Below are 25,859 nucleotides of genomic sequence, written 5' to 3' on the forward strand. Positions count from 1 at the left end.
GTGTGTGTGTGTGTGTGTGTGTGTGTGTGTGTGTGTACACACATATATGTACTTATCACATTTTCTTTACTCAATTATCTATCGATGGACCCTGGGTTGCTTCAGTATCTTGGCTATTGTAAATACTGCTGCAGTAAACATAGAAATGCATATATCTTTTCAAATTAGTGTTCCCATTTTCTTCGGGTAAATACCCAGTAGTAGAGTTACTCGATCATATGGTAATTCTTTTTTAAATTTTTTGGGGAACCTCGATGCTGTTTTCCACAGTGGCTGTACCAGTTTGCATTCCCACCAACAGTGCACGAGTTCCCTTTTCTCTGCTTCCTTGCCAACACTTGTTGTCTCTTGTGTTTTTTGTTTTAGCCATTCTGAGAGGTGTGGGGTGATATCTCATCCTGCCTTTGATTTGCATTTCCCTGATGATTAGTGTGGTTAAGCATCTTTTTATGTGTCTGTTGGCCATCTGCGTGTGTCTTTAGAAAAACATCTTCTATTCATGTCCTCTGCCCGTTTTTAAATTGGATACTTTGTTTATTTTTTGGTGTTGAGCTGTATACAGAGTCCTTTAACATAGGACTCTAAGGCCTTAGGTAACACCTGCTCCTTTTGTGTCAGCTTCCCAGTTTTGCTGCCTGGTGATGTTCTGCAGACCTTGCTCTGATCTCAGTGATCATTACCAGTGGCCTAGGCTCCTCTGTGTGAGGTTGACCAGTTGGTTCTTAGGCAGCCTCTGACTTCACAGAGTGGCTTTGCTTAGTTATTACTGGGCAGCTTCCACACATGTATGTATAGTTTCCACATACCTTTGCTAGCTCTCCTTACCTACGTTCACACTCTTACTCAATCGCTTTATTAACGTAATGTTGTTTTCTAACCGTCTTTCATAATGGGCAGTGCCGTTCCAACTGGTTTATTAATTCCAGGCTGTGATACTTGCAGTAGCTCTTTATCTGTAGCCATACCTATTATAATAATAATGATTCCCTTTCTCTGTTATTGTTGGTGCTGTCATTTAGCTATTGCCATCATTAACACGTTTGCCTTCAACATTATAGTGGTCCACAGTAGATTGCTTATCTCTTGTTTCCAAGGGAAAGTCAGTGCTAGAACAGTGAACAGTGCCTCTGAATGTAGGATAGACTCTCCATGCATTTTCTCTCCTGGTCTTACGTGTTTTGAAATTCTGATTGGATATGAACAAAACAATGGGCTCCACCTGGCATGTCATCTGGGACTCTGTAGTAAGAATGCTGAGTTTTAAAAAATGTTTGGTTGTTTATTTATTTATTTTGAGAGAGAGAGATTGGCAGAAAGAGAAGGAGAGAGAGAATCCCAAGCAGGCTCCGTGCTATCAGTGCAGAGCCCAACATGGAGCTTGAGCTCATGACCCTGAGATCATGATGTGAGCCAAAATCAAGTCAGACACTTAATCAACTCAGCCCGAAATCAAGGGTCAGACGCTTAATCAACTCAGCCACCCAGGTGCCCCAAGAATGCTGGTCTTGACCTTATATCTTTTCTTCAGATAATAAATTTTCAAAAGCAAGGGAATGTGAAATAGATAAACGGTACTAAGAAGAGGTTAAAAAGTTTATTTTGCAACCGGCTGCTTGTTCATGCAACAAAACAAAACAAAGCAGTTTATGGTAGGCTGCTCATTAACCGGTCTCCCCGTAGGAGGGAAAATCAGTTAAACCATTTCTGCTCCATCTCAGAAGAAAATACATCGTATGAACGGGAAACTTTTTGTATGGGGGGTATCCACGTGGCCTCTCTTCTGTTGGGTTTTAGTTCCAATGGTGTCGTGCGTGCCCTACATTACGTCCCTAGTGTCGGGGGTCGCTTGTGGTGATTGGGTGCTGGTGTTCGTAGCAGTGGTGGGAGTGGTGGTTGTGGCAGCTCCTGAGATAGATGGGTTGCTGAATATATTAGACTAGTGAACGTCTCCTTCATTCCATCCCGACGTGGACCTGTTTAATTTTCTCAGTCTCGTGTGATGCTTGCTGCCATGTCAGGGCTGGATCAGTGAGTGGGCAGCCCTCTGCTTTCCTCCCCACCTTGTTCCTCACTTACTCTGACTTGCCCTTTGGCCTGCCCTTCTTAGAGATCTGCGTTCTTACTGTCTCCCTTGGCCTTCTAGCCCTCAGCTGTCCTCTCTGCCACACACTCTTGGAAAAGACTCTTGATGTTGCAAGGAGGAAGCTGAGAGGGAGTCGGCAGTAAGTAAATAGACTGGGTGGGAAGAAAGAATCGAGGAGGTTCGCTCAGGCCCTTCCAAATGCTGGAGGCAATTCACTTGTTACCTCTCTGGTGCCACGAAGGTGTTAAGTTGGAGTGGAAACAGTTAATACCCAAACCATGGACGCTGCTTAGGAAAATGATGTGTGCCGAGCAAAAGGTAGTTTTGAAGATTTAGTTGTTTTCCGGTCCTTTTTTTTTTTGACTTAGAAAAATGATGACGTCATTTTTGAGGTAAACGGTGGTTGGACATCACCAACTTTCTATGGCTGAAGCTTATAATAGCGGGCACTCTGTGGCATCTACTGAAGTAGCATCTGGGAGGAAAATTTGTATTTTTTCTACCACCTAAAACTAATCTTGCTGGATAATCTAGAGAGGAAAGTAATTTTTGCTGTTTTTTTTTTAAATACAGTTTTATTAGATTTAATTAATACTGTTAATATTGTGAGATTCATAGTTCCTCTAGTTCTGTATTTTTTTTTCTGAATAAGAACAAAGTAAGAATCACAAAGTATAAATTTGGTGCCATTTAAGAAAATTAGGAACTACCAAACAGACATAATTATTCATGTATCAGAGGTATTCTTCCCCTGACAAAAGCCAAGTCTTAAGTCTGTAAGATACTTCATTTATATGGTGTATTTAAGAATCAGTTTTTAGATCATTAACTACTTGAGGGGTTAAGATAGAAGGAAAATTGAAGTAATGTAATTCACTGAGGATTAATCTGAAAATAAGGTTAAGTATCTCTAAAATCCCAGACCCAGCCAATGGAAAAATGGTTACGTTCATGAAACAGCTCCACTTATGAAGAGTTTTGTTAGTGGTACAATTACTGCATGGATCAAGCCCTCCTGAACTAACTTTATTTTTCAGGGAGAAGAAGTATTATAACGAAGTAACTGGTTATGCTTTTCTATTTCTGTGTCCTTTCTCCTAAGTGTTCACCTCTCTTTTGCTTTTTTAAGGTTTCCACACCTGGACCGTCAACTAAGGGAGCTTGTCACCAATGGCAGTAAAACTCATTTTCTGGAGGTCAAGGTGAGTTTCTGTGGCTCTCTACTTGATTTAGTATTTCATTCAGCTTGGGTTCCTGGCACTCAAAGTAACAGTGATAAGTTTTTGGTGGATATTATTAATGACAAAAGTCAATTAAAATGAATTCTGATATGAAAGCTTAATTTTGCTTTTTTTTTAAAATGTGAGGAATCTATTCAGACATTGATGAAACTCAAGTTCAAGCAACATGTTTTGTTAACGTTATTAAATTTGTGGCACGTGCTTACAACGGATATCTTTTTCCTAGCGGTAATTAATCTAGCACAAAAGGTTATCGTGTTATTGTTAACATGTGTTTAGTAATATCAGTTGACAGAAGTAGGACAAGGGGATGCAGTTGGTACTTAGGGGCTTGCTTTGAGGGGAGGATGTGCTTGATCGCTGAGGTTATTGAGAGAGAAAGCCCAGATTGGGGGTGGGGGAGAAAGTTAATGCAGTGCAAACAGAGTTTATGAAACCAAGAGCAGATGCTTTAGTGAACAGCCAAGACCACAGAAAGTTTAAAACGTTTGAGAGGAGCTATTCCGAGGGCTGCTGCTGGCCCATATGGCATTTTGTGCAAATTAGACAATGGCACCTCTTCCGCAGACATTTTACTTCCATGTGACGGAAAATTGTCGAACTATACTGATTTTTACAACGAGACACTTTCTTGCCATATGCTGGAAAATTGCAATATAAATAATCAAATTACCCATCTTTAAACCATCGGTGTTGCAACAAAGATGCACAGTTTTTGAAATCGTAGAGATGCTAATGATGTGATCGGTGGCCTCTTAAACATGGTGAACTTGCACAGTACACAACTTGAACAGATGCCAGGCTGGCTTTGCTTTGTTGGGATTTAATTCAGGGTGGACTCTAAGGAAGGGAAACTTTTTATTAAGTCTGGTCATTGGGGCAGAGGATAGAAACAACAGTGTGGGGTATGGCTTTCACTGGACACTTGGGTAGCATGAAAGAAACTTGTTAGAAGGACAGTAGCTTCTATAGGTTTGGAGGCCAGAAGGGGTAGCCTGAGCTTTCTAGGGGTAAAACTAGGAAAGGAAAACCTCAACTTTTATGTTTTAAATCAAATTTATGCGTGAGTTCCTGAGACTTAGTGATATAGAGTGTATATTTTCAGAGTGCCAACCTTACTCAAGCGGGCTTTATTCTGTAGATCACCACCTCTGTGATGGGCTTATTCTGAAAGACTATTTAAACTTGAGTGTTTTGTCCCAGTGAAAGGGAGCTGCTTTCAAAATGTTGAGGGTGTTCATGGAGCACCTGGGTGGCTCAGTCAGTTGGGCAGCCAATTCTTGATTTTGACTCAGGTCATGATCTCATGGTTTCTTGAGTTTGAGCCCCACATCAGGCTCTGTACTGACAGTGTGGAGCCTGCTTGGGATTCTCTCTTGCCTTCTCTCTGCCCTCCTCCCCCACCCTCCAAATAAGTAAATAAACTTTAAAAAGATGTTGAGGGTGTTCAAAATGGATGGATGGCTCTTCCCTGCCTAACAATTTTTTTATTATTATTTTTTCTGCTTAACCGATTTTTAAATTCATCTTCCGATGAGACAAAAAGCTGTGACATTGATGTTAATGGGTAGATAGCGATTGATAAATACAGGGTAAGGAGGATGCAGCAGTATTTTAGGACAGCAGGTGGAGAATGTGGCTGATGACCGATGTGTTAAAGAACAGATCCGGGAAAAAAACTTAATGCAGTGCTGATAGGTGGCAGTGGTTGCAGGAGTGGTCAGGGTGGTGGTGACAGCCGCCATAATGTTGATGACTCCTGTGAGGGAGGACATGGAAGGAAAGGATGCCAGGCCATGGAAACAAAACATGTGGCCTAAGAAGAAGCTTCGGCATCCTTAATGCTGATGACAGAATTGATTAGAGGGAAATTCAAGGAGCTCCTCTTTGTGGAATGCCAAGTTAGTTTTCTTATTGTATCACTTATCTGTCCCCTCCTCTCCCAAAGGACACCACCTTACATTAAGAATGACAATAAAGAGACCATAGAGAGTAGTTCTAATTCCAGTGAATGTTGATGTTTATCTCCCATACCCCAGCTCATGGCCCTCATTGCTTTCGTGTGTGTGTGTGTGTGTGTGTGTGTGTGTGTGTGTGTGTGTTTGTGTATGTGGTGGGGTTGATACTCTGGGTACCGAAGCAGAGGAACACATGGTCAATTCAGAGAACCATTTAGGTGATTTAGGGGAGAGGCCCTGGTGTTGTTTACATGTGAAACCTCTCTCCCCCACCCCTGCCACATATACATGATCTATGTTTTAAAATATTTTTTAAATGTTTATTTATGTTTGAGAGAGACAGAGACAGAATGCGAGTGGGTTAGGGGCAGAGAGAGAGGGAGACACAGAATCAGAAGCAGGCTCCAGGCTCCGAGCTGTCAGCACAGAGGCCGACACGGGGCTCGAACTCATGAGGCATGAGATCATGACCTGAGCCAAAGTTGGACGCTCAACCAACTGAGCCACCCAGGCGCCCCTACATGATCTATGTTTTAAAGAAAGGTATTTTGTGGATGTATTTGTTTTTAATGAGTGGAGGGTGCAGAAGGAAATGGGAAAGCGGATAAGGGAGGCTTATATAAATCAATTCCCTCCCACCCTCGGATAATTGCTTAGATGTTGTTTTGCTTTGTGGATATTAAGTCTGATTTTTTTTCTCTGCTGTCAGAATACCAAGGAAAGAACAACAATAGGAAGATGTTCTGGGGTCTGGTATTTGGCACCTGTGATACTGAGCTGATAAGTTCGTGTTCCATTTTCCTTACGTTTCAGTAGGGAGAAGGATATTTGCAGTTAGAAAATGCTGAGGAAGTCTTTGTGAAAAAACTAGCTTAACAAATGTTAAAATGGCACAGAATAAGGTCCATAACAACAGTCTGGCATTCTCATTGTCATTAATCTTCGTACTTTTGGATTAAAACATTTTATCGCTACGTGGTCCAAATAATCGTCTTGATTGTTTTTAATAAGAGACCCTTTATGTTGATTATATAAAGATGTACATACACTCTCTGACGTAAGAGAGATGTAGAAAGAGTAGCTTTTAAAAAGGAGTCTTAGCGGGGTGTCATACGCTAGAGGTTGTTCGATTAGGCATATAGCGCCCTGTATTAATGCATGCTCAATGGAATGGAATCACTTTACAGTGTTTAAATGCCAATAATATCTGACTCAGAGCAAGTGCTCACTTACTCCAGTGCTGTGCTGAGCTGACCACACTCCTTTGTCTTCTTTGTTCCTTAAACACCCTGCGAGGCAGATGGTGCCATGGCCCTTGGTTTGCAGCTGGGGCTCGTAGCCAGCCTTGCCCTTACCCACTAGGTCTGCTGCCCCTTTGGACACTGGATGAAATCTTGTAGACTCCTGAAAGTGTTTTTCATTTCTCAAACTCTATGCATTTCAGACCAGCCTGGCTCAGTCCTCATAATATGAAGCCTGATAGCTTCACACATGGAATTGCTTTAAAATTGAGCAAATAATTCTATCATTAGAGGGCACCTGCTGAACAAGGCCAGAGGAATCCTAAAAATAAATTTGCACCACATAATGAGATGTGAGGGAATTGTCGGTTACAATTTGTTTCCCAGAGACCTTAGAGATTTTTGAAGAATATGTTGGGTTTTTTTTTTCACCACTAAAGAAGGTCCTGTGATTTGAAAATATCTAAATGTCAAATAGGACCGAAATATTCTCAGATTTTTGAGGATTGGAAGAAACTCAGCAGTGTGTGTGTGTCTTGTTTTCTGCTTTAGCATTATCTTGAGGAATAGATTAGAAACTCTAGGGTCTCACAGTCCCATTATTTCAGGGAAGGTGAGGTTAATATTCTTCCGTATCTGCCTTTTCCTTAGAAAACCCAGGAGAAGAGCCCAAACACATTTTAATATTTAAATCCATAGATGCAGAGCCCAGGATTTTAAGAAATTGGTTATTGGGGGAGGGCAGGCAGAGCGAATAAGTGTCACATGGCTGATCCCGTTAAGATGATGGACACCACGTAGGTTTCTTTGTTGTCTGTTTCTCCGTGTGTCCAAGACTGTACAATTTTCCATGCGCTGCTCTCTTGTACTGTTAGATACATATTATTATCTGGCCTCCGTAGCTAGGAAAGAAACCCGTGTTCTGTCTGAGGCGAGGCCAGATTTTATTCAACTAGGTCATCGGGGCACACACGCGGGGGCCTGGATCGCACTGGCACTGTGTCGTCTTTGGTAATTAAATGGGTAAGCATGCCAGCAGCACACGCGATGGCTTCACTCTCGCTATTCGAGGCAGATAGCAGGCAGCCGTGTGATACTTGTACACACGTCCAGTTAATGATGAATTACGACGGGAATCCTGGAAGGGCTCCTGCGAGTCTCATGTTAAGTCAGATGAGTTCACTGCAGTTCAAGTTAGCACAGAAATCACAGAAGAATTAAAAATGGATGGGTTATTCAGATGTTTTATGAGTCACTTTGAGAACATCTTAGAATAATGTAGACTCCGCCCGCCCCTTTCCTCTTGGAAGCACTGAGAACCCGAGCTGACATAGCCATTTGGCGGGACTTCCCGGGGCAGCAGCCTGGGACCTTTGTGCGGAGAGATCAGTTGGAGATCCATTTCATGTTCTTCTTTTGAAGGTTGAGTTTGGTTCCAACTATAGGAGAATGAGTTAAATGGCTTTTAAAATACGACTTTTTAAGATTTGCTTTTGCCTGAAAAGGATTTTGTGTTTAGCTTTTCATCGTATTTTTATAGTCATTATTCATTGTACTTGCCGTCCTGACCTTTTAAAATGCTGTGTGCACGCGTGTGTGCGTGCGTGTGTGCGTTTGATGTGCTCTTAGGGTGAGGATACTCCGCTTCGATGCCAGGATGGGCAGGATGACCTTCCCAGAAGTGGTTGTTGACCTTGTGCAGGTTGCAGAGCAGCCTCGGCCTGCGGGTCGGGGGGTCACGGGGGTCCACAGCATCTTCTCATCTTGTTCCTGTAGGGCCAGCTCATCATTGGAAAGTAAGCTCCATGGGGGCTGGCATTTGTTCATTCACTGCTGTTTCCTGCCACCGTGGCCACTGAACGCCTGACACTTGCTGGGTGCCCCGTGGACATTTGTAGGATGAGGGAGGGCCACTGGAAGCTGGTGGCTCTGGGGAGTGGGATGCCTTTTTTTTCCATCTCAACTGGAGGAAACCAAGAAGATGTGTGTAGGCCTTCTGTTATTCTTTCTGCATCAGAGACATAGTGAGAGATCACGGCAAGACTTAATGCTTCATTTAAGAAACTGGGGAGAAGCAATCTTTTATTCATGGCATAGAACGTACTCAGTTCAAGTCCTGGCTTTGCAGGCGAGTCCCTGATATGTTGGCTTTCTCTTTATGCTTTTTTATGTATAGACAGCTTGTTACGTTTGTCAGTCTGAACCAGAAAGGTCATGAGAAAGGCATGACGAAGGATGGTGTGGCATTTGGTGGTGACACTCTGGGTCATATCTTGGCATTTTGGAGTATGTGACCTGAATTGCATTACAGTTCCCTTCCCTTAAAATGGGATAGCACTTGTCCTGTAGTTCCAGAAGGATCCAATGACATGATAAGGTAGGGCACCCAATAATGTTACAGTGCTGGGCACAAAGGAAATATTGCTTTCCCTTCCAAGTAAGGCCGTGTTTAAAATTGAGGGGCACCTGGAGGGCTCAGTGGGTTAAGCGTCTGACTTTGGCTCAGGTCGCGACCTCATGGTTCGTGGGTTCAAGCCCCACGTCGGGCTCTGTGCTGACAGCTCGGAGCCTGGAGCCTGCTTCGGATTCTGTGTCTCCTTCTTTCTCTGCACCTCCCCCACTTATGCTCTGTCTCTCTCTAAAAAAATAAACAAAAAAATTTAAAAAGTCTCCTTTGAGAAGCTGACATTTCTAGACTTGCTAAACTTCTTAAAAAAGCGTATATAGTCCCCCCGCCTCTTCTTTCTCAAAATAGGGTATATTAAAGGGTCCTATACAGGAAGTAGGGCTGCTGAAAAGTTGTGGTTTGGCCGAGGAGTCTGTTTAGGCATTCACATAACTGCGCCAATCTGAGCTCGTTTGCTAATGAACCAACATTCTTCCATGTGGAAGCCACATGAGAGCAGACCATGGGGAAATCGAAGCTAAGTTTTGAGGTCTGTCAATCCAGGGTATCCTTCTCCTCAGAGTTTAATTTAGAGGAATAGTGATTCTCTGTAATGACTGCAATGCATGAAAGAATTAGATCGGAAACGCTTGGCCAATTGTAAGTTCTAAGATGTATTTCGGGTCACTGGAGAGGTTTAACATCAACCAAAATGCACGGATACACTTCTGACTCCATCGAGTCAAAAGCTGTATGTGTCTTTTCAATATTTTAGTTCTGTTCTCTTTTTTTTCCCTCTCTCTTTAAAAGAAATTAAATTATCTGGGCAGATTCATCTCCACAGACTATTATAAATGTGCAAATAATATGCCACTTACGGTGGATTTTTAATAGACTCCTTGTCAGAAGAACTCATGTCTTCTTCCGCTTCACATAGAAGCGGTTCTTGTTATGCATTCAGAAAACAAAGCAGTCTTTCATTTATTAAGAAAATGCATACTTAACAAAACCAATGAATTTTAATAGGAAAAGGGTATTAGGACTCATCATCTTCCTAAAAGGCAGACGTAATCGAAATGATAGTCTGTGAAGCTCCTAGCTCCATAGCACCCCATCAATGCCTTGCAGGGGATTCGTCCTTCTACCTTGCGGTGGGGTTATTTACGAACACACGTTATTTCCATATTGGACATTATGCCTCTTCCATATTGGACATTATGCTTCTTCGGTGGGGTGATCCATGTCTCATTTACTTCAGAATTATTTGACAAAATGCCTTGCACGTAATGGGGCTTAGTAAGTATTTGGTGAATGAAAATGTTGTCTGCCCAAACACGGAGGGCCGGATTCATTATGGTTCTCATTATTTAAGATGGGAATGGTGTGGAAGGGTTGATGTCTGTCTTAGATCCTGTTCAAGCCATCGCACTGGGCTGTCTTTAGGATGGCAAGAGGAACCTGCCAGAAACTCACCTAGGGTAACTTCCTTTCTAAAGTGGGAATATATTGAAATAGGCATGAACGGTTTGGCGTTTCTGTAAATAGAGTGAGTGTCATTTGAGGTTTTTTTGGTGGCATTTTCATTCTCCTTGTTGGAGAAATGGGGATGGGGGTGGAATCTACAGGGTTTTTTTTTTTTCTGCCAGAAGGAAGAGACAGGGGGCACAGGAGCCCTGAGAGGGAAGAGTGATAGTGACTGGTCCCAAAGAAAAGGCAAAAGGACCCACTTCCGAGAAGGAGTCAGGAGAAGGACTCAGTGGGATATCAGGCCTCGGTTAGATTCTAGAAGACATTAAAGATAACTTGAGACTTTTAAAACTTCTTTTGATTGTGTCACTGTCTTCCTTGTTTATTATTTGCACCGTGTCCTCGGTCTCATTACTGCTCTGGCCAATGCCAGGGAATTGATAAGCAGTTGGTAGGGTGGTCTCACAGGGCAGGCCTCGTTGCCCTCCCTACGTGGCCTGATTCCTCCACCTGCACTGTCCGAGGAAACCAGGCAGCTGCCCTGAAGATCGATGCCACTTTGGAGTTATGCTTCCTAAGGCCAGCCGGGCCCCGTATAGCTCCTGCACCTGGGCGTCCGCTGTCAGCTCCGCTCAGCCTTGGGAGAGCGGGAGGGGAAGGTTCATCTAGGCCTTCTCGTCGGACACACACTGGCATTTACTTACCTGGGCCTTCTGCCTTGGCTGGGCTCAGCCCTCGTATATTTGACAGCCCCCTATATAACCCCGCAGGATAATGCTCAGATTCCTCAGCAGAGTGTTCCTTTGCACACTCTGTCTTCGATCTGCATTTCCTGCTGCCTGCTCCTTTTTTAGTTCAGCTGTGGAAGTATGTATTAAATGTGAGCTTTGTGATATTTACCAAATACAATTTGGTTTCATGTTTTCCAAGAAATTACCACCTGATGGGATAGACTAGTACGTAAACAGTGGTTTAAAGCGATGTTACATGGGAAGCATGGAGGTGAGGCTCCATCCTTCCTAAGCCACTCATGGTTAGTATGTCTGGGGATCAGTCAGTATTGATTTGATATTGGTGTTTTATATCTATAGTACTGAATGACAACAGTTGCTGTACCGGAAACTAATTTTAGCTACCGTAAGAGCTGTCAGAGTCAAAAGAAATAAATTATACTCAGTGGTGTCTAGTCTGGCAAGAGACTAATACGTACCGTTGACCCTTGAACTTGTGGGGATTGGGGGCCTGTCATCCCCCAGTGCAGCTGAAAAGTCATCTGTGACTTTTGATTTCCCCAAACTTAACTACTAATAGCCTGCAGTAGACCGGAAGCTTTACCGACAACATAAACGGTTAGGTTATATTTTGTGTGTTATGTGTGCCGTGCACTGTATTCTTACGATAAAACAAGCCAGAGAAAAGAAAACGTTATTGAGGAAATCATGAGGAAAACACGTTAATAGTACTATGCTGGGAAAAACCCACGTATAGTGGGCCTAGTCAAACCCAGGCAAAGGCCAGTCTCCCACAAAGGATTTTCTGACCTAAAATATCAGTTGTCAGAGTTGGCAAAGCTCTGGTCTGGATGCCTGACCTATGTTGCTCATATTCACTAGAGAATTTTATAAGATCTCAAATCAAGTGTGCCCATAAAGATATTTAAAAAGATGATTTTGAACCAAAGAGGGTTGGAGGGCTAGATTACAGGCGGAGTGATTCGTAGCAATTTTTCATTGGTGATGGTGACCCTCTTTTATTTTGGCCTTTGCTACATGTCTTTTTTATTTTTTTAACAAGCTCTCTTAAAAATCGAGGCATCACTGACATACAGTATTTTGTGAGTTTCAGGTGCACGACATTGTGGTTTGATATTTTTATCCATCGCAAAATGATCACCCTGATACATCTAGCTGTCACCCTACCTGTCACCCTACAAAGTTAACACAATTATTGACTGTATTCTCCATGCTGTACATGAATCTCTGTGACTTAATTATTTTATAACTGGAATTTTGTATTTCTTGATCCCCTTTACCCATTTTGTGTCCACCCCTCACTCCCCTCCCCTCTGACAACCCCCGGTCTGTTCACTGTATCTATGAGTCTGATTTTGCTTTGTTTTTTTGCTTAGATTCCACATATGAGTGAAATCATATGGTTTTTGTCTTCCTCTGAATTATTTTGCTTAGTATAATACCTTCAGGATCCAACCATGTTGTTGCAAATGGCAAGATTCCATTCTTTTTATGGCTTCTTTATTCATTCCTCTTCTTTATCCATTCATCTATCAATGGGTGCTTGGGTTGTCTGTAAATCTTGGCTTTAGTAAATAATGCTGCAGTGAACATAGGGGAGCATATATCTTTTTGAATTAGTATTCTCCTTTTCCTTGGATAGACACCCAGTAGTGGAGTTGCTGGATCATGTGGTAGTTCTATTTTTAAGTTTTTGAGGAACCTCCATACTGTTATTCATAGTAGCTGTATCAATTTACATTTTTTTGGTAAATATTTAACATGTAAGCATTAAACAACACACTACCGCACAAGCAACAGGCCGAATAAGAAATCAAACAGCAAATCAAAGTATGTCTCAAAACAAAAGAAAAAGAAAATACAATATTACGAAACCTATGCGATGCAGCAAAAGCAGATGTTAGAGTGAAATTAATGCTGTAAATGCTTCTATTAAGAGAAACACGTTCAAATAAACAACATTGCACCACAGCAATTGGAAAAAGAACAAACATAGCTGAAACTTAGTAGAGGAAGGCATAAAAAAGAAGAATCAGAAGTAAATAGGAGAGAGACCAGAATAAACAATAACATGATATGGAAAGAAATGACCAGCTTTTCAAAAAAAATTTTTGGCAGTGCTTTAACTACATTAAGAAAAAGAGAGAGAAGACTCAAAAACCAAAATGAGAAATGGAAGAGAGAATACAACAGGTAACCACAGAAATACATAGTGTGATAATAGATTACTTTAAACAATCATATACTAACAAACAAATCAGATAACTTAGGGAAAAAAATCAGCTAATTCTTAAAAGCTCACAAGTTACCATGATTGAATCCTGAATCTGGACTCCAAGAAATAGAAAATATTCTTAGACCAGCGGAAGTTAAATTAGAAATAAAAAAATCTTCCAGCCCAGAAAAGCCTAAGACCACATGGTTTCATTGGCGAGTTCTACCAAACATTAAAAAAAAAAATAATTAATGACGGTCTTTATCAAAATCTTACAAACAACAGAATAGGTGGAACTCATTCAAAATCTTCCCATGAGGCCAGTGCTACCCTGACACCAAAGTAAGATAAAAGCAATATGAGAAGAATAAAGTCTGGTTTGTCTGATACAAGTATCACTGTTCCAGCTTTCTTTTGACATCCGTTTGTGTGATGAATGTTTCTCTGTCCTCTCACTTTCAATATGCAGGTGTCTTTAGGTCTAAAATGAGCCTCTTGTCAGCAGCACATAGATAGGTCTGGTTTGTTGTTAATCTACTCTGACACTGTATGTCTTTTGATTGGAATGTTTAGTCCACTTACTTTCAAAGTCATTATTGATAGATAGGTATTTATTGCCATTTTATTACTTGTTTTGTCATTGTTTCTGGAGATTTTCTCTGATCCTTTCTTGTCTTTGTCACTTTTGGTCTCTCCTTTGCACTCAAGGAGTCCCCTTTAATATTTCTGGCTTAGTGGTCATGACCTCCTTTAGTCTTTGTTTGGGAAACTCTTTACCTCTTCTCTTCTGAATAGAGTACTCTTGGCTACAGATTTTTTCCCATTCAGCACTTTGAACATAGCATGCCAGTCCTTTCTGGCTTGCCAAGTTTCTGTTGAGAAATCTCCAGCTAGCCTTATGGGTTTTCCCTTGTAAGTTAAGGACTTCTTCTGTCTCACAGCTTTTAAGATTTTTTTCTTTGTGCCTCCTGGATCTGGATGTCTGTTTTCTCCCCCAAATTAGGGAAATTTTCTGCTATTATTTCTGGAAATAAATTTTTTTTGCCCCATTTTCTCTCTCTTCTTCTTCTGGGACTCCTATAATATGAATGTTATTATGTTTGATGGAGACACTGAGTTCTCCAAGTCTATTCTCGTGTTGCATAATTCTTTTGTTCGGCTTCTTTATTTTCCATTATTTTGTCTTCTGTATCACTTATTCGTTCCTCTGATTCTTCCAGCCTGCTGTTCATTGAATCAAGCCTGTTTCTAGTCTTGTTTATTGTACTCTTTCTTCATCTCTGATTCTTTTTTAACTCTTCTATCTTTATTGTAAGAGTCTCCCTGATGTCTCCTATTCTTTTCTCAAGCCCAGTGAGCATCCTTAGGGTTGTTTCTTTAAATTCTCCATCAGGTATGTTACTTATATCCATTTTGCTTAGATCTCTGGCTTTGGCCTTATTTTGTTCTTTCATTTGGGATAAATTCCTCCATCTTGGCATTTTTTATTAGTCTCTGCTTCCTTCTCTGTGTTACAAAAGCCAGTTATGTCTTCTGCTCCTGAAAGCAATGGCTTAACGAAGAAGAGGGCATGTAGTGCCCAGGGCCTGGCACTTCAGGGAGTGTCTCTGGTGTGTGCTCTGCTGTTGTGTTTTGGTTGCTCTATCCTTCAGGCTAGTGGTCTGCAGAGGCTCTCCTTGCCTTCTATGGGAACTGTTTGGTCCCTGGCCTGAATGTGGTGAGTTTTAACTAGGTGTGCTCTGGTCTGCATGTGAAATGAGACCTGACACCACGCCCACCAGAACTGAGGCCCTGCAGAACTCTCTGGCTGGGAGATGTGGGCAGGGACCTTTGTTGGTCTTCTGGGGAGGGGGCATACCACACTGGGACTGAGGCACACTTGATTGAGAAGGGCAGTCCCACCATGGGACTGGTTTTGATTTGCATTTCCCTAATGATTAGTGGTGTTGATCATCTTTTCATATGCCTGTTGACTGTATGCCTTTTTGGGGAAAAATGTCCATTCAGATATTCTGTACATTTTTAAATTGGATTGTTTACTTTTTGTTACTGAGTTGTAGGAGTTATTTGTATATTTTGAATGTTAAAACCCTTATTTGATATATGACTTGCAAATGTCTTCTAGTAAGTAGGCTGTCTCCTAATTTGTTGGTGGTTTCCTTCACCATGTGGATGCTTTTAATTAGATGCAATCCTATTTGTTTATTTCTGCATTTGTTTCCCTTGCCTTTGGAATCAAATAAAAAAAATTACTAAGATCAGTTACTTAGTAATCAAAAAACATTTAGTAATCAAAAAAATGACTAAGGTCAAGGAGTTAAGTGCCTATGTTTTCTTCAGAGTTTTATGGTTTCACATCTTACATTCAAATCTTTGAGTTAATTTGTACATATGGCATAAGATAACGGTCCAGTCTTTCTTTTGCATGTAGCTGTCTAGTTTTCCTCATACCATTCATTGAAGAGATTCTTTTCTCCGTTGTGTATTCTTTTTTCCTTTGTTGAAAATTAAATGATCATATATACATGGGTTTATTTCTAGGCTGTCTCATCTGTTCCATTGATCTATGTGTCTGTTTTCATGCCAGTACCACACTGTTTTGATTAGTATAGCTTTATAGTATAGTTTGAAATTGGGGAGCATGATACCTTTGGCTTTGTTTTTCTTTCTCAAGATTATTTTGCCTATTTGTGGTCTTTTTGTGGTTCCATAGAAATTTTAGAATTATATGTTCATTTTTTATGAAAAATGACATTGGAATTTATCAAAATTCCCTATCAAAGGGATTGCATTAAATGTATAGATTGCTTTGGGTAGTATGGACATTTGAACAATACTAATTGCTCTAGTCCATGAGCACAGAATATCTTCCCATTTATTTGTGTCTTCTTCAGTTTCTTTCATTAATGTCTTATAGTTTTTTATTGTACAGGTCTTTCATATCCTTGGTTAAGTTTATTCCTATTTTTTTCTGATGCAATTGTAAATGGGATTATTTCCTTTTCTGATAGTTCATTATTAGTATATCAAAATGCAGCAGATTTTTGCAAATTAACTATGTATCTTGCAGTTTCACTGGGTTCATTTATTAGTTTTAACGGTTTTTTTGGTGGAGTGTTCAGGATAGCCTATATATATAGTATTATATCTACAAATAGTGATAATCTTATTTCTTCCTTTCCAATTTGGATGCCTTTCCTTTCTTCTTCTTCCTACTTGCAGTGGCCAGGCCTTCTGGGAATATGTTGAATAAAAGTGAGGAGAGTGGGCATCCTTGTCTTGTTTCTGATTTTAGAGGAAAAGCTTTCAGCTTTTCACTATTGAGTATATTAGCTGTAGACTTTTTCATACATGGCCTTTATAATGTTAAGGTACATTCTGTCTGTACCCAGTTTGTTGAGGGTTTTTATCATAGATGAATGGATTTTGTCAAATGCTTTTTCTGCATCTATTAAGATGACCATATTATTTTTATCTTTTATTTTGTTAATGTGGTATATCACACTGATTGGTTTGCAGATGTTGAACCATCCTTCTATCCCTGGAATAAATCCCACGTGATCATGGTGTATGATTCTCTAAATGTATTATTGAATTTGGTTTGTGAATATTTTGTGGAAGGTTTTGCATCTGTGTTCATTGGGGATGTTGGTCTGTAATTTTCTTTTTTTGTGGTGTCCTTGTCTGTTTTTGATATCAGGGAAATGCTGGCTTTGTAAAATGAGTTTGGATGCCTTCTCTCTTCTTTTTTCTTCAAGAGTTTCCATCTTCTCAGAATGTTTGAGAAAATTCACCAGTGAAGTCATCTGGCCCTGGACTTTTGTTTGTTGGCAGGTTTTTGATTACTTACTCAGTCTCCTTACTAGTAACCGGTCTATTCAGATTGTCTATTTCTTCATGATTCAGTCTTGGAAGATGGTATGTTTCTAGGAATTTATCCATTTCTTTTAGGTTGTCCAGTTGGTTGATGTATAATTTTTCATAGCAGTCTCCTATGATTTTTTGTATTTCTGTGGTATCAACTATAACTTCTCTTTCATTCTCACTTTATTTATTTTAGCCCTCTCTGTTTTCTGCTTGTTGAATCTAGCTAAAGGTTTACTTATTTTGTGTGTTTTTTCAATGAACCAGTTCTTAGTTTCATTGATCTTTTCTATTGTCTTTTTAGTCTCTATTTCATTTATTTCTGCTCTCATCTTTATTATTTTCTTCCTTCTACTAACTTGGGCTTTGTTTTTCTTTTTCTTTTTCTTTTTTTTATAGTTCCTTTAGGTATACAGTTAAATTGTTTGAGATTTTTCTTGTTCCTTGAGGTAGGCCTCTATTGCTATGAACTTCCTTCTTAGAACCACTCTTGCTGCTTCCCACAGAGTTTGGTATGTGTTATTTCTGTTTTCATTTGTCTCTAGGTGTTTTTTGATTTCTTCTTTGGCTTATTCTATGTCCCAGTAGTTTGTTCTGTAACATGTTGTTTAATCTCCATGCATTTGTGGTTTTTCTGGGTTTCTTCTTATAATTGATTTCTAGTTTCATACCATCGTAGTTGGAAAAGATGCTTTATATGATGTAAATATTTTTCAATTTGTTAAGATTTGTTTTGTGACCTAACATGATCTATCCTGGAGAATGTCCCATGTGCACTTGAGAAGAGTGTGTATTTTGCTGCTTTAGGATGAAATGTTACGTTACCTATTATGGGACATTTAAGGCCTTAACAAGTTTGTTTTTATTAATTAATAAGATAAATTGATTATTGATTAGTGTATTTTGGAGAATGTTACACGTGTATCCCTAGTCTCTAGCACAGACCCTGTAACATAGTGCACAATTAATATGCATTTTGGGTGACTGCATAAATGCATATATTCCTGGAGATAATAGCATTTTATTTGTTTTCCAAATACTTCTTTTGACCTTTGATGGTTAACTAAATGGAAAATATGCTGCCAAAGTTGACGAAAGTCATTTGAAAGATTCAAAGAGAGTGTTAAGTCAGTAAAATAAGACACCTGGCTCTCCCAAAGGGAGAAGCTAGGAATTCATTGTCTCTAATATCAGCTTGTTTGGAAAGCTGAACAGGCAGAAAGTACGGCAGAAGTTCACAGAAGCCCGCTTGGTCCAGAGCCACAGAGGAATATGGTACAAGCAAACAGCTGTACCAAAAAGCCAGCTCAACACAGAGCCTCTAGTAGGAAAACAAGTGGGCATAATACAGAGTCCATAGAGGAAACAGAAACTCAGCTTAACGGTCATGCTGCCATCAGCCAGGGACACAGACTGTTGGAATGAGAGCAAGCTCAGAAAACCCTGCGCTGCCTCAGGGATGCTTCTGTGCCGGTTCCACCGGGATCAGTTCTTCCCAGTTTCTCCCTCACTCGTTTCCATGTATGAACCCTTTGCTCCAGCCAGATTTCCCTGCTTATTTTCTAACCGTGCCTCATGCTGCCTCGACCCGGTTTTGTTCCCCATGCTCTTCTCTCCGGAATGCCATTTTCATTCTCCTCTCTATCCTTGATTTGTTTCCAAGACCCAGTTCAAGTTCTGCGCCCTCTGCGAAACCTTTTCTAAATGTTTCCGCATCAGAAAATTTTAAGTGAGGCCTGCATCCTTCCCATTCCACCAAATTCAGGAAACGACGTGCAGTCATGGTTTATGAGCAGGACTTAAAGAGGACAGCAGTCAGCACATTGCATGTGGAATGCGAATCCCAGAGCGAGGAGGTGGGTAGAGGTAAGGAGAGCACCAGGAGGACTCCATTCTATAGAAACCTCAGGTGTTTACAGAAAATTAACTGGAGAGAAATTCATCTTTTTATGGTCATCGAAGCGGGCATTAAGAACAGGAGAGCATCCCCCTTCTGTCCAGCAGGGACCCATTGGATGAATGCCCACAGGCAGCGACGTTTGGCCAGAGTCTGTGGACAGCACCCTGCCTTCTGGCTTAAAATCTGCGTGAAGGTTTTGGCAGTCCCTACCTGGACAAAGAAGGGATGGGAAGTGCTTTTAACTTGTCTTCAAACTCCAGACGAAAATGTAAATGCTAACCTAACATTAGGCAGAGGTTCCCCCATGCACAGGACGCCATTCCGGTTTTTGGATACAGGTGGAAATTAGCCGGCCCTTGTTTCCTTGGGGTCCAGGTACAACATGGGAGGAATGTGTGGCTCTTGCTGTGCCCTGGTCTTGGCTCTAAGCTCAGGGAGTGAGGCTCGTTCTGCTAATTGGCCAGAGCCAACCCCACGGGGCTAAGTACTCCTGTCAGGATCACCAGGGACCCTCTTCCCAGAAAGCGTATCTGGGAGTTTAGCAATATTGGATAGAATTCCCCAAAGCAGTGGGTTTGATCACCTCTGTTGAGAAGAGCAATATTAAAAACATAAATTGCCCAGAGGGTATGCTTAACATTAAAATGCGAAGCAGTGGTAGGGAGAAGAGACTTGTAAAAATGAAGTTTAATTTTGCTACAGAGAACTTTCATTCTTTGTGCGGCATTTCTTGAGGATATCTGAACCACCCCTGAGGTCGGTCTTTAGCCAGTTGATTCATTTTACAGCAGAATCTCAGACAGATACATTAAAATTAAACCTCCTGCTGGGTGTTAAAATTTCATTATCAAACCTGTCCTTATTACAAGTACTTGTTTTCTATTCATATGAGACCACTGGGTAGAGAAAACTTACCTTGATTTTTGTAATCAGAATATTCAGTTGCCTGTTTAATGTGGTTTCATTTAGTTTTGGATGTAAATTTCCCCTTTTTGTGTGCAGCCGGGTTTATCAGTTGCCAAAGAGGAGAGGAATATCGCTGTTAAATGCAATGATCATTTATTTGCAAGTTAAAACATATTCTGAAAAGGATGAGAGCTTATTCTTGCCTGAAGCTTGTTTGTTCTGTGAGAGCTGCGAGGTGCCTCTGAGGGTTGTTTCTGTGCTGTGTTTGTTCCTGTGTCTTAGCGGTAAGGTCTATTCCTATTCCAGCAAACTCCTTTACTCATGTTGGTACTGGGAGTAGAGGAAAGTGAGGAAATGAATCTGGAGTGGACCTGTGAGAAATAAGAAACCTGCAACACTTGTGTGTAATTTACATGCAGGGCTGGTGATTCTGAAAGCTTCCGAATTGTATTTTTAAATACCATCGTGCGAGCGCATGCATTTGGATACTGACATTGATGGAAGTCATCTTAGATGACCCAAATGTACCTGAAGCCCTGGGGTTGGTTCTGGTCTACAAGTAAGGAAATGAGACTACTTGTTTCAAAAACATTATCACCCTTCACCCACCCACCCACCCACCCCCAACACACACACGTGTGTGCGCGCGCGCGTGTGTGTGTGTACGTGTGTGCATTAAATAATTTGGAAAATATATTTTGAGTGACCATTATGCATCAGGTACTCTGCGTCTGTCATGGTTGCAGAGATAAACGTGATGTATATAGTACAGTGCTTGCCTTCCAGGCGCTTTGAGTCTGCGAGGAGATACAGTGAGTAGCAGCTGTGGTACAGGTGAAAAGGGCTCTGAGCAGGGGCATGACGTGCCTTTAGTTCTGGGGGCCCTTCTTAGAACTGCGCATTCTAGAAAGGGAATCTGGTAGAGAAGTGAATGTTTATTTGCAAGAGGCTTGTGCAGGCGAGGAGCCCATGGGAAGTGTGCAGGGCGAGGGAGCTCCTGGGAAGAGCCTGCGATCCACCGTTGGGCCTTGGGCCCATTTCCCCAACGGGCCAGACTGCCGGTGACATCGTACTCTGCCCCTCCAAGCGTCTTCTCCACACAGCAGCCGGGGGGAGCCTTTGGAAGCTCATTCAGACAGCATTGCTGCTCTGCTCACAATTCTCCACCGGCTCCCATCACCCCAGTGCTTCGCCCCCTAGCTCCTCACGTGCCGACCGCTGGCCTCCTTGCTGTTCCCCAGGCGTATCTGCCGTCTTCCCGTCTCCGATTGCCTGTGTCCCCTCTGCTTGCAGGACGCCCCCTGTGTGTGGTGTGCGGCTTGCTCCAGGGGGCCCTCGGAAGGGCGCTGTCTGCCCACGCATCCGTAGCACCCCTGCACGCTCTGCCCTCTTTATTCTGACTTCTGTCCTTCTGAACATCATCACTCCATTACATGGTCATTTGTTCGTCCGTCTCGACTGCAGTGTAAACTCGGGGAGGAAGCCTTGTTCTCTGCTGTGTTCCCGCACCTAGAGTGGCGTCTGGCACATGGGAGACGCTCGGTGAGTACCCGCTAGATGAAAAAGTGAATGAAGGCAGTGGAGAAACATAGCGGGGATGGTAATTGGGAGCGTTGTCCTCGCTGGCTCGTGAAAAGACAAATCAAAATGGTCTTCTGTAAAATATATTCGTTTTGAGCAACATACATTCAGAGGATTTCTAAACTGTTGGAAAACATTTCCCTGCCAGATATCTATGGACAGGCAGTGGCAGATTATCTGAAATAGGTCTGATTTTGTGTTGTAATTAACACCTATGCTAAATGTTCTGTCGTTTCAAATATAGTACTTCATTTGGATTCAGTTGGAAGTTTGCACAGTGGGAGAGAGAGGGAGAAGTTCAGTGTGTGTTTGTGTGCAGTGTAGTTTTAAAGGGTTAAACAAATCCCATATAAATTATTTTCTTCTACTGATTTTGCATTTGAACATGCATTTGGTCATGAAGGCAGCAGCACGTTGACTGTGAAAACGATCTCTTGTTTTTTATGTTCCTGGGGCGCCTGGCTGGCTCAGCTGGTTCAGCATCTGACTCTTAATTTCGGCTCAGGTCATAATCTCATGGTTCTTGAGTCTGAGCCCTGGTTCCAGCCCCACGTTGAGCCCCGCCTTGGGCTCCACGCTGGCAGCGTGGAACCTGCTCGGGATTCTCTCTCCCTCTCTCTGTCTGCCCCTCCCCTACTCAGACATATGCTCTCTCTCTTTCTCTAAACAAATAAACGTTAAAAAAAAGTTAAAAAATCCCATATAAAATATTTTCTTTTACTAATTATGCATTTGTTAAACTGTTTGAACATGCATTTGATCATGAAGGCAGCAGCACTTTGACTGTGAAAACGATCTCTTGTTTTTTATGTTCCTGCAGGATATGTGGAGCCTCTTTTCTCGTGGGCTGTGTCCAGAGTGGGTGCCCTGGGGAGGCCCATAAAATTCCTTTGAGGGTAGAGGATGGGACAGAAACGAAGCTTTTGTAATTTTGCTTAAAGGGTAGCCACACACAACTTCACTTGGTCTACTGTAGTGTTCTGGACTGAGATACTCAGGGGCAGCAGTGGGAGGTCACGTCTGGGCGTGGGGGAAGAGAGACTCCCCACACCCTTGTCCCTTTTGCGGTCCGTGTGCAGCGTTAAGTAGATTTGCAGATTACGTTATCTAGTTTTATTTATTTCCTTTTTATTTCGTTTTACTTTTTTTTTAGTTTAAGTTTTATTTAGCTTTATGGTTTTAAGAACTGCTTTCAGTTTACAGTAAAATTGAGAGACAGGTACAGATGTTTCCCAAATGTTCTCTTTCCTCACACACACATAGCGTCTCCTATTATCAGCATCCCCTGCCAGAAGGGTACATTGTTACCAAGGATGAACCTACCCTGATACGTCATAATCGCCCAAAGTCCATTGTTAACCTTAAGGTTCACTCTTGGTGTAGATTCTATGGGTTTGGACAAATGTGTAATGATGTATATCCATCACTGTAATCTTAGAGTATTTTCACTGCCTGAAAAGTCCTCTGTGCTTTGCCTATTTATCTCTCCTCGCACTTCTATGTGTGGCCACCACTGATCCTTTTACTGTACCAATAGTTTTGCTGTTTCCAGAACGGCATATGGTTGGAATTACGCGGTATGTAGCCTTTTCAGATTGGCTTCTTTCACTTGGTGCATATGAGGGCCTCCACCTCTTTTTCGTGGCTTGGTAGTCCATTCGTTTTAAAGCTGAATAGTAATGTATTGTGTGGATGTCCCACAGTTTATCCATTCGCCTACTGAAGGGCATCTTGGTTGCTTCCAGCTTTTGGCAGTTATGAATAAAGCTGCTATAAATATCTGTGAGCAAGTTTTTGGGTGAATATAAGTTTTCACTTCCTTTGGGTAAATACTGAGGACCATGACTGATGGATCATATGGTTAAAGTATGTTTAGTTGTATAAAAACCATTGAACTGTCTTCCAAAGTGGCTGTATTATTTTGCATTCTTACCAGCAATGAATGAGACAATTTCTATTTCCGTTGCTCCACATCCCTGATAGTATTTAGTATCAACAGTGTTCTGGATTTGGGCCATTCCAGTAGTGTTGAGTGGTATCTCATTGTTATTTTAATTTGCATTTCCCTGATTACATATTTTCTTTCTTTTTTTTTTTTTTTTTAATTTTTTAACGTTTATTTATTTTTGAGACAGAGAGAGACAGAGCATGAACGGGGGAGGGGCAGAGAGAGGGAGACACAGAATCTGAAACAGGCTCCAGGCTCTGAGCCATCAGCACAGAGCCCGACGCGGGGCTGGAACTCACGGACCGTGAGATCATGACCTGAGCCGAAGTCAGACGCTCAACCAACTGAGCCACCCAGGCGCCCCATGATTACATATTTTCATGAGAGCATCTTTATGTGTGTGTGTGTGTGTGTGTGTGTGTGTGTGTGTGTGTGTATCCATATATATTTTTTTTCTGTCATTCTTTTTTTTAATATATGAAATGTATTGTCAAATTGGTTTCCATACAACACCCAGTGCTCATCCCTAAAGATGCTCTCTTCAATACCCAACCCCCCCCGCCCCCCCAATCAGCCCTCAGTTTGTTCTCAGTTTTTAAGAGTCTCATGCTTTGGCTCTCTCCCACTCTAACCTCTTTTTTTTTCCCTTCCCCTCCCCCATGGGTTTCTGTTAAGTTTCTCAGGATCCACGTAAGAGTGAAAACATATGGTATCTATCTTTGTATGGCTTATTTCACTTAGCATCACACTCTCCAGTTCCATCCACGTTGCTACAAAGGGCCAGATTTCATTCTTTCTCATTGCCACGTAGTACTCCATTGTGTATATAAACCACAATTTCTTTACCCATTCATCAGTTGATGGACATTTAGGCTCTTTCTACAATTTGGCTATTGTTGAGAGTGCTGCTATAAACATTGGGGTACAAGTGCCCCTGTGCATCAGTACTCCTGTATCCCTTGGGTAAATTCCTAGCAGTGCTACTGCTGGGTCATAGGGTAGATGTATTTTTAATTTTTTGAGGAACCTCCACACTGTTTTCCAGAGCGGCTGCACCAGTTTGCGTTCCCACCAACAGTGCAAGAGGGTTCCTGTTTCTCCACATCCTCTCCAGCATCTATAGTCTCCTGATTTGTTCATTTTGGCCACTCTGACTGGCGTGAGGTGATATCTGAGTGTGGTTTTGATTTGTATTTCCCTGATGAGGAGTGACGTTGAGCATCTTTTCATGTGCCTTTGGCCATCTGGATGTCTTCTTTAGAGGAGTGTCTATTCATGTTTTCTGCCCATTTCTTCATTGGATTATTTGTTTTTCGGGTGTGGAGTTTGGTGAGTTCTTTATAGATTTTGGATACTAGCCCTTTGTCCGATATGTCATTTGCAAATATCTTTTCCCATTCTGTTGGTTGCCTTTTAGTTTTGTTGATTGTTTCCTTTGCTGTGCAGAAGCTTTTTACCTTCATGAGGTCCCAATAGTTCCTTTTTGCTTTTAATTCCCTTGCCTTTGGGGATGTGTCAAGTAAGAAATTGCTACGGCTGAGGTCAGAGAGGTCTTTTCCTGCTTTCTCCTCTAGGGTTTTGATGGTTTCCTGTCTCACATTCAGGTCCTTTATCCATTTTGAGTTTATTTTTGTGAATGGTGTGAGAAAGTGGTCTAGTTTCATTCTTCTGCATGTTGCTGTCCAGTTCTCGCAGCACCACTTGTTAAAGAGACTGTCTTTTTTCCATTGGATGTTCTTTCCTGCTTTGTCAAAGATTAGTTGGCCATACGTTTGTGGGTCTAGTTCTGGGGTTTCTATTATGTTCCATTGGCCTATGTGTCTGTTTTTGTGCCAATACCGTGCTGTCTTGATGATTACAGCTTTGTAGTAGAGGCTAAAGTCTGGGATTGTGATGCCTCCTGCTTTGGTCTTCTTCTTCAAAATTACTTTGGCTATTTGGGGCCTTTTGTGGTTCCATATGAATTTTAGGATTGCTTGTTCTAGCTTCGAGAAGAATGCTGGTACAATTTTGATTGGGATTGCATTGAATGTGTAGATAGCTTTGGGTAGTATTGACATTTTAACAATATTTATTCTTCCAACCCATGAGCATGGAATGTTTTTCCATTTCTTTGTGTCTTCTTCAGTTTCCTTCATAAGCTTTCTATAGTTTTCAGCATACAGATCTTGTACATCTTTGGTTAGATTTATTGCTAGGTATTTTATGCTTCTTGGTGCAATTGTGAATGGGATCAGTTTCTTTATTTGTCTTTCTGTTGCTTCATTATTAGTATATAAGAATGCAACTGATTTCTGTACATTGATTTTGTATCCTG

General features: G+C 41.5%; 1 protein-coding gene across 8 annotated transcripts in view; it reads left to right on the forward strand.

Moving 5' to 3' along the window:
* Positions 1 to 25,859, forward strand: part of MTUS2 (microtubule associated scaffold protein 2) — a 566,317-nt gene that overhangs the window by 19,307 nt on the left and 521,151 nt on the right. For all 8 annotated transcript variants that reach the window (XM_042990845.1, XM_042990774.1, XM_042990765.1 and 5 more), the window contains exon 2: positions 3,213 to 3,285. The gene's annotated coding sequence lies outside the window, so the exon portion shown is untranslated. The remainder of the gene's footprint in view (positions 1 to 3,212; positions 3,286 to 25,859) is intronic.

This window comes from Panthera tigris, chromosome A1, assembly GCF_018350195.1.
Source record: "Panthera tigris isolate Pti1 chromosome A1, P.tigris_Pti1_mat1.1, whole genome shotgun sequence".
Taxonomy (NCBI): Eukaryota; Metazoa; Chordata; class Mammalia; order Carnivora; family Felidae; genus Panthera; species Panthera tigris.